This window comes from Pseudophryne corroboree, chromosome 6, assembly GCF_028390025.1.
Source record: "Pseudophryne corroboree isolate aPseCor3 chromosome 6, aPseCor3.hap2, whole genome shotgun sequence".
NCBI lineage: Eukaryota > Metazoa > Chordata > Amphibia > Anura > Myobatrachidae > Pseudophryne > Pseudophryne corroboree.
The window spans coordinates 842,854,534-842,863,556 of record NC_086449.1 but is presented as its reverse complement, the minus strand read 5'-3'; the positions used below and the strand labels follow the sequence as shown (position 1 = coordinate 842,863,556).

Genomic DNA, 9,023 nt, shown 5'->3' with positions numbered 1-9,023 from the left:
CCCATACAGTATACAGCAAGTATCCACCCAAACATGTAACCTGGCCCATACAGTATACAGCAAGTATCCACCCAAACAGGTAACCTGGCCCATACAGTATACAGCAAGTATCCACCCAAACATGTAACCTGGCCCATACAGTATACAGCAAGTATCCACCCAAACATGTAACCTGTCCCATACAGTATACAGCAAGTCTATCACCCAAACAGGTAACCTGGCCCATACAGTATACAGCAAGTATATCACCCAAACATGTAACCTGGCCCATACAGTATACAGCAAGTATATCACCCAAACATGTAACCTGGCCCATACAGTATACAGCAAGTATATCACCCAAACATGTAACCTGGCCCATACAGTATACAGCAAGTATATCACCCAAACATGTAACCTGGCCCATACAGTATACAGCAAGTATATCACCCAAACATGTAACCTGGCCCATACAGTATACAGCAAGTATATCACCCAAACATGTAACCTGGCCCATACAGTATACAGCAAGTATATCACCCAAACATGTAACCTGGCCCATACAGTATACAGCAAGTATATCACCCAAACATGTAACCTGGCACATACAGTATACAGCAAGTCTATCACCCAAACATGTAACCTGGCCCATACAGTATACAGCAAGTATATCACCCAAACATGTAACCTGGCCCATACAGTATACAGCAAGTATCCACCCAAACAAGTAACCTGGCCCATACAGTATACAGCAAGTCCATCACCCAAACATGTAACCTGGCCCATACAGTATACAGCAAGTATCCACCCAAACAGGTAACCTGGCCCATACAGTATACAGCAAGTATATCACCCAAACATGTAACCTGGCCCATACAGTATACAGCAAGTATATCACCCAAACATGTAACCTGGACCATACAGTATACAGCAAGTATCCACCCAAACAGGTAACCTGGCCCATACAGTATACAGCAAGTCTATCACCCAAACATGTAACCTGGCCCATACAGTATACAGCAAGTATATCACCCAAACAGGTAACCTGGCCCATACAGTATACAGCAAGTATCCACCCAAACAGGTAACCTGGCCCATACAGTATACAGCAAGTCTATCACCCAAACATGTAACCTGGCCCATACAGTATACAGCAAGTCTATCACCCAAACAGGTAACCTGGCCCATACAGTATACAGCAAGTCTATCACCCAAACATGTAACCTGGCCCATACAGTATACAGCAAGTATCCACCCAAACATGTAACCTGGCCCATACAGTATACAGCAAGTATATCACCCAAACATGTAACCTGGCCCATACAGTATACAGCAAGTCTATCACCCAAACATGTAACCTGGCCCATACAGTATACAGCAAGTCTATCACCCAAACATGTAACCTGGCCCATACAGTATACAGCAAGTCTATCACCCAAACATGTAACCTGGCCCATACAGTATACAGCAAGTCTATCACCCAAACATGTAACCTGGCCCATACAGTATACAGCAAGTATATCACCCAAACAGGTAACCTGGCCCATACAGTATACAGCAAGTATCCACCCAAACATGTAACCTGGCCCATACAGTATACAGCAAGTATCCACCCAAACATGTAACCTGGCCCATACAGTATACAGCAAGTATCCACCCAAACAGGTAACCTGGCCCATACAGTATACAGCAAGTATATCACCCAAACAGGTAACCTGGCACATACAGTATACAGCAAGTATATCACCCAAACATGTAACCTGGCCCATACAGTATACAGCAAGTATCCACCCAAACATGTAACCTGGCCCATACAGTATACAGCAAGTATCCACCCAAACATGTAACCTGGCCCATACAGTATACAGCAAGTATCCACCCAAACATGTAACCTGGCCCATACAGTATACAGCAAGTATCCACCCAAACATGTAACCTGGCCCATACAGTATACAGCAAGTATATCACCCAAACATGTAACCTGGCCCATACAGTATACAGCAAGTCTATCACCCAAACATGTAACCTGGCCCATACAGTATACAGCAAGTATATCACCCAAACATGTAACCTGGCTCATACAGTATACAGCAAGTATATCACCCAAACATGTAACCTGGCCCATACAGTATACAGCAAGTATATCACCCAAACATGTAACCTGGCCCATACAGTATACAGCAAGTATATCACCCAAACATGTAACCTGGCCCATACAGTATACAGCAAGTATATCACCCAAACATGTAACCTGGCTCATACAGTATACAGCAAGTCTATCACCCAAACAGGTAACCTGGCCCATACAGTATACAGCAAGTATATCACCCAAACAGGTAACCTGGCCCATACAGTATACAGCAAGTATATCACCCAAACAGGTAACCTGGCCCATACAGTATACAGCAAGTATATCACCCAAACAGGTAACCTGGCCCATACAGTATACAGCAAGTATCCACCCAAACATGTAACCTGGCCCATACAGTATACAGCAAGTATATCACCCAAACATGTAACCTGGCCCATACAGTATACAGCAAGTCTATCACCCAAACAGGTAACCTGGCCCATACAGTATACAGCAAGTCTATCACCCAAACATGTAACCTGGCACATACAGTATACAGCAAGTATATCACCCAAACATGTAACCTGGCCCATACAGTATACAGCAAGTCTATCACCCAAACATGTAACCTGGCCCATACAGTATACAGCAAGTCTATCACCCAAACATGTAACCTGGCCCATACAGTATACAGCAAGTATATCACCCAAACAGGTAACCTGGCCCATACAGTATACAGCAAGTATATCACCCAAACAGGTAACCTGGCCCATACAGTATACAGCAAGTATCCACCCAAACAGGTAACCTGGCCCATACAGTATACAGCAAGTATATCACCCAAACATGTAACCTGGCCCATACAGTATACAGCAAGTATCCACCCAAACATGTAACCTGGCCCATACAGTATACAGCAAGTATCCACCCAAACAGGTATCCTGGCCCATACAGTATACAGCAAGTATATCACCCAAACAGGTAACCTGGCCCATACAGTATACAGCAAGTATATCACCCAAACAGGTAACCTGGCCCATACAGTATACAGCAAGTATATCACCCAAACATGTAACCTGTCCCATACAGTATACAGCAAGTATATCACCCAAACATGTAACCTGGCCCATACAGTATACAGCAAGTATATCACCCAAACAGGTAACCTGGCCCATACAGTATACAGCAAGTCTATCACCCAAACATGTAACCTGGCCCATACAGTATACAGCAAGTCTATCACCCAAACATGTAACCTGGCCCATACAGTATACAGCAAGTCTATCACCCAAACATGTAACCTGGCACATACAGTATACAGCAAGTATATCACCCAAACATGTAACCTGGCACATACAGTATACAGCAAGTATATCACCCAAACATGTAACCTGGCACATACAGTATACAGCAAGTATCCACCCAAACAGGTAACCTGGCCCATACAGTATACAGCAAGTCTATCACCCAAACAGGTAACCTGGCACATACAGTATACAGCAAGTATATCACCCAAACATGTAACCTGGACCATACAGTATACAGCAAGTCTATCACCCAAACAGGTAACCTGGCCCATACAGTATACAGCAAGTCTATCACCCAAACATGTAACCTGGCACATACAGTATACAGCAAGTATATCACCCAAACATGTAACCTGGCCCATACAGTATACAGCAAGTATATCACCCAAACATGTAACCTGGCCCATACAGTATACAGCAAGTATATCACCCAAACATGTAACCTGGCCCATACAGTATACAGCAAGTATCCACCCAAACAGGTAACCTGGCACATACAGTATACAGCAAGTATATCACCCAAACATGTAACCTGGACCATACAGTATACAGCAAGTATATCACCCAAACATGTAACCTGGCCCATACAGTATACAGCAAGTATCCACCCAAACATGTAACCTGTCCCATACAGTATACAGCAAGTATCCACCCAAACATGTAACCTGGCCCATACAGTATACAGCAAGTATATCACCCAAACATGTAACCTGGCCCATACAGTATACAGCAAGTATATCACCCAAACATGTAACCTGGCCCATACAGTATACAGCAAGTATCCACCCAAACATGTAACCTGGCCCATACAGTATACAGCAAGTATATCACCCAAACATGTAACCTGGACCATACAGTATACAGCAAGTATATCACCCAAACATGTAACCTGGCCCATACAGTATACAGCAAGTATCCACCCAAACATGTAACCTGGCCCATACAGTATACAGCAAGTATCCACCCAAACATGTAACCTGGCCCATACAGTATACAGCAAGTATCCACCCAAACATGTAACCTGGCCCATACAGTATACAGCAAGTATATCACCCAAACATGTAACCTGGCCCATACAGTATACAGCAAGTATATCACCCAAACATGTAACCTGGCCCATACAGTATACAGCAAGTATATCACCCAAACATGTAACCTGGCCCATACAGTATACAGCAAGTATATCACCCAAACATGTAACCTGGCCCATACAGTATACAGCAAGTATATCACCCAAACATGTAACCTGGCCCATACAGTATACAGCAAGTATATCACCCAAACATGTAACCTGGCCCATACAGTATACAGCAAGTATATCACCCAAACATGTAACCTGGCCCATACAGTATACAGCAAGTATATCACCCAAACATGTAACCTGGCCCATACAGTATACAGCAAGTATATCACCCAAACATGTAACCTGGCCCATACAGTATACAGCAAGTATCCACCCAAACATGTAACCTGGCCCATACAGTATACAGCAAGTATCCACCCAAACATGTAACCTGTCCCATACAGTATACAGCAAGTATCCACCCAAACATGTAACCTGGCCCATACAGTATACAGCAAGTATATCACCCAAACATGTAACCTGGCCCATACAGTATACAGCAAGTATATCACCCAAACATGTAACCTGGCCCATACAGTATACAGCAAGTATCCACCCAAACATGTAACCTGGCCCATACAGTATACAGCAAGTATATCACCCAAACATGTAACCTGGACCATACAGTATACAGCAAGTATATCACCCAAACATGTAACCTGGCCCATACAGTATACAGCAAGTATCCACCCAAACATGTAACCTGGCCCATACAGTATACAGCAAGTATCCACCCAAACATGTAACCTGGCCCATACAGTATACAGCAAGTATCCACCCAAACATGTAACCTGGCCCATACAGTATACAGCAAGTATATCACCCAAACAGGTAACCTGGCCCATACAGTATACAGCAAGTATATCACCCAAACATGTAACCTGGCCCATACAGTATACAGCAAGTATATCACCCAAACATGTAACCTGGCCCATACAGTATACAGCAAGTATATCACCCAAACAGGTAACCTGGCCCATACAGTATACAGCAAGTATATCACCCAAACAGGTAACCTGGCCCATACAGTATACAGCAAGTATCCACCCAAACATGTAACCTGGCCCATACAGTATACAGCAAGTATATCACCCAAACATGTAACCTGGCCCATACAGTATACAGCAAGTATATCACCCAAACATGTAACCTGGCCCATACAGTATACAGCAAGTATATCACCCAAACATGTAACCTGGCCCATACAGTATACAGCAAGTATCCACCCAAACATGTAACCTGGCCCATACAGTATACAGCAAGTCTATCACCCAAACATGTAACCTGGCCCATACAGTATACAGCAAGTATATCACCCAAACATGTAACCTGGCCCATACAGTATACAGCAAGTATATCACCCAAACATGTAACCTGGCCCATACAGTATACAGCAAGTATATCACCCAAACATGTAACCTGGCCCATACAGTATACAGCAAGTATATCACCCAAACATGTAACCTGGACCATACAGTATACAGCAAGTCTATCACCCAAACATGTAACCTGGCCCATACAGTATACAGCAAGTATATCACCCAAACATGTAACCTGGCCCATACAGTATACAGCAAGTATATCACCCAAACAGGTAACCTGGCCCATACAGTATACAGCAAGTATATCACCCAAACATGTAACCTGGCCCATACAGTATACAGCAAGTCTATCACCCAAACATGTAACCTGGCCCATACAGTATACAGCAAGTCTATCACCCAAACAGGTAACCTGGCCCATACAGTATACAGCAAGTCTATCACCCAAACATGTAACCTGGCCCATACAGTATACAGCAAGTCTATCACCCAAACATGTAACCTGGCCCATACAGTATACAGCAAGTATATCACCCAAACAGGTAACCTGGCCCATACAGTATACAGCAAGTATATCACCCAAACAGGTAACCTGGCCCATACAGTATACAGCAAGTATATCACCCAAACAGGTAACCTGGCCCATACAGTATACAGCAAGTATATCACCCAAACATGTAACCTGGCCCATACAGTATACAGCAAGTATATCACCCAAACATGTAACCTGGCCCATACAGTATACAGCAAGTATATCACCCAAACATGTAACCTGGCCCATACAGTATACAGCAAGTATCCACCCAAACATGTAACCTGGCCCATACAGTATACAGCAAGTATCCACCCAAACATGTAACCTGGCCCATACAGTATACAGCAAGTATATCACCCAAACATGTAACCTGGCCCATACAGTATACAGCAAGTATATCACCCAAACATGTAACCTGGCCCATACAGTATACAGCAAGTATATCACCCAAACATGTAACCTGGCCCATACAGTATACAGCAAGTCTATCACCCAAACATGTAACCTGGCACATACAGTATACAGCAAGTATCCACCCAAACATGTAACCTGGCCCATACAGTATACAGCAAGTATATCACCCAAACAGGTAACCTGGCCCATACAGTATACAGCAAGTATATCACCCAAACATGTAACCTGGCCCATACAGTATACAGCAAGTATATCACCCAAACATGTAACCTGGCCCATACAGTATACAGCAAGTATCCACCCAAACATGTAACCTGGCCCATACAGTATACAGCAAGTCTATCACCCAAACAGGTAACCTGGACCATACAGTATACAGCAAGTATCCACCCAAACATGTAACCTGGCCCATACAGTATACAGCAAGTATCCACCCAAACATGTAACCTGGACCATACAGTATACAGCAAGTCTATCACCCAAACATGTAACCTGGACCATACAGTATACAGCAAGTATATCACCCAAACAGGTAACCTGGACCATACAGTATACAGCAAGTATATCACCCAAACATGTAACCTGGCCCATACAGTATACAGCAAGTCTATCACCCAAACATGTAACCTGGACCATACAGTATACAGCAAGTATATCACCCAAACATGTAACCTGGCCCATACAGTATACAGCAAGTCTATCACCCAAACATGTAACCTGGACCATACAGTATACAGCAAGTATATCACCCAAACATGTAACCTGGCCCATACAGTATACAGCAAGTCTATCACCCAAACATGTAACCTGGCACATACAGTATACAGCAAGTCTATCACCCAAACAGGTAACCTGGCCCATACAGTATACAGCAAGTATATCACCGAAACAGGTAACCTGGCCCATACAGTATACAGCATGTCCATCACCCAAACAGGTAACCTGGCCCATACAGTATATAGCAAGTATCCACCCAAACAGGTAACCTGGCCCATACAGTATACAGCAAGTATATCACCCAAACAGGTAACCTGGCCCATACAGTATACAGCAAGTATCCACCCAAACATGTAACCTGGCCCATACAGTATACAGCAAGCAGCCCTCCTGACCAGGTGACAGGGAAGATGTGAAGTGGCCCACCTGAATAGATAGGCAGCCTGGCAGACAATATGTAGCCCACCTGAGCTGGCAGGTAATCCGGCAGACAGTATTTAGCCCACCTGAGCTGGCAGGTAATCCGGCAGACAGTATGTAGCCCACTTAAGCTGGCAGGTAATCCGGCAGACAGTATGTAGCCCACTTGAGCTGACAGGTAATCCGGCAGACAGTATGTAGCCCACCTGAGCTGGCAGGTAATCCGGCAGACAGTATGTAGCCCACCTGAGCTGGCAGGTAATCCGGCAGACAGTATGTAGCCCACCTGAGCTGGCAGGTAATCCGGCAGACAGTATGTAGCCCACCTGAGCTGGCAGGTATCCCGGCAGACAGTATGTAGCCCACCTGAGCTGCCAGGTAACCCGGCAGACAGTATGTAGCCCACCTGAGCAGATAGGTACCCCAGTTGTCTATATGACACAATGACAGCAGACCAGGGGGACCTGCACAGAGGACTCTGGGAAAGTGAGTGAGGTATAAAAGTCAGACGTCTGAGGCGGCATCATGTAACACAACCCCAGGGATAGAAAGCAGGTGAGCGGCCAGGATCCAGTTACAGAGAAATGTAAATAATAAGCCTATACTTACATACAGCGGCCTGTCTGTGAGCTCATACACTGATGGAAGCATTACCTGTGCCTGGGAGCAACAATTAATCATTAATACAAAGCAGCAGGCAGGGGTGGGAGGACTCACAGACACCCAGGATTAACCACTTGCTGACTAATTCCCTGTGCATGGTGCACTCACCATCAGGAGGAGACACGATGAACCGTTCAGTGCTCAGAGCTGCTGCCGGCCGTGTAGCGTTATGGAAGGTATCGCTCCATGGCCCTCATTCCGAGTTGTTCGCTCGGTATTTTTCATCGCATCGCAATGAAAATCCGCTTAGTACGCATGCGCAATGTTCGCACTGCGACTGCGCCAAGTAACTTTGCTATGTAGAAAGTAATTTTACTCACGGCTTTTTCATCGCTCCGGCGATCGTAATGTGATTGACAGGAAATGGGTGTTACTGGGCGGAAACACGGCGTTTCAGGGGCGTGTGGCTGAAAACGCTACCGTTTCCGGAAAAAACGCAGGAGTGGCCGGAGAAACGGTGGGAGTGCCTGGG

The 9,023-nt window shown here is 44.9% G+C and overlaps 1 protein-coding gene across 5 annotated transcripts in view; it reads right to left on the bottom strand.

Annotated features, from left to right (window-relative positions):
- The window catches only part of EPS8 (EGFR pathway substrate 8, signaling adaptor), a 611,221-nt gene extending 602,672 nt beyond the window's left edge, over positions 1 to 8,549 (bottom strand). For 2 of the 5 annotated variants that reach the window (XM_063929435.1, XM_063929440.1), the window contains exon 1: positions 8,498 to 8,549. The gene's annotated coding sequence lies outside the window, so the exon portion shown is untranslated. Of the gene's footprint in view, positions 1 to 7,894; positions 7,980 to 8,497 lie in introns of those variants that run through there. The other 3 variants (XM_063929438.1, XM_063929443.1, XM_063929445.1) reach the window with 3 other exon arrangements.
- Positions 8,550 to 9,023: the final 474 nt, after the last annotated feature.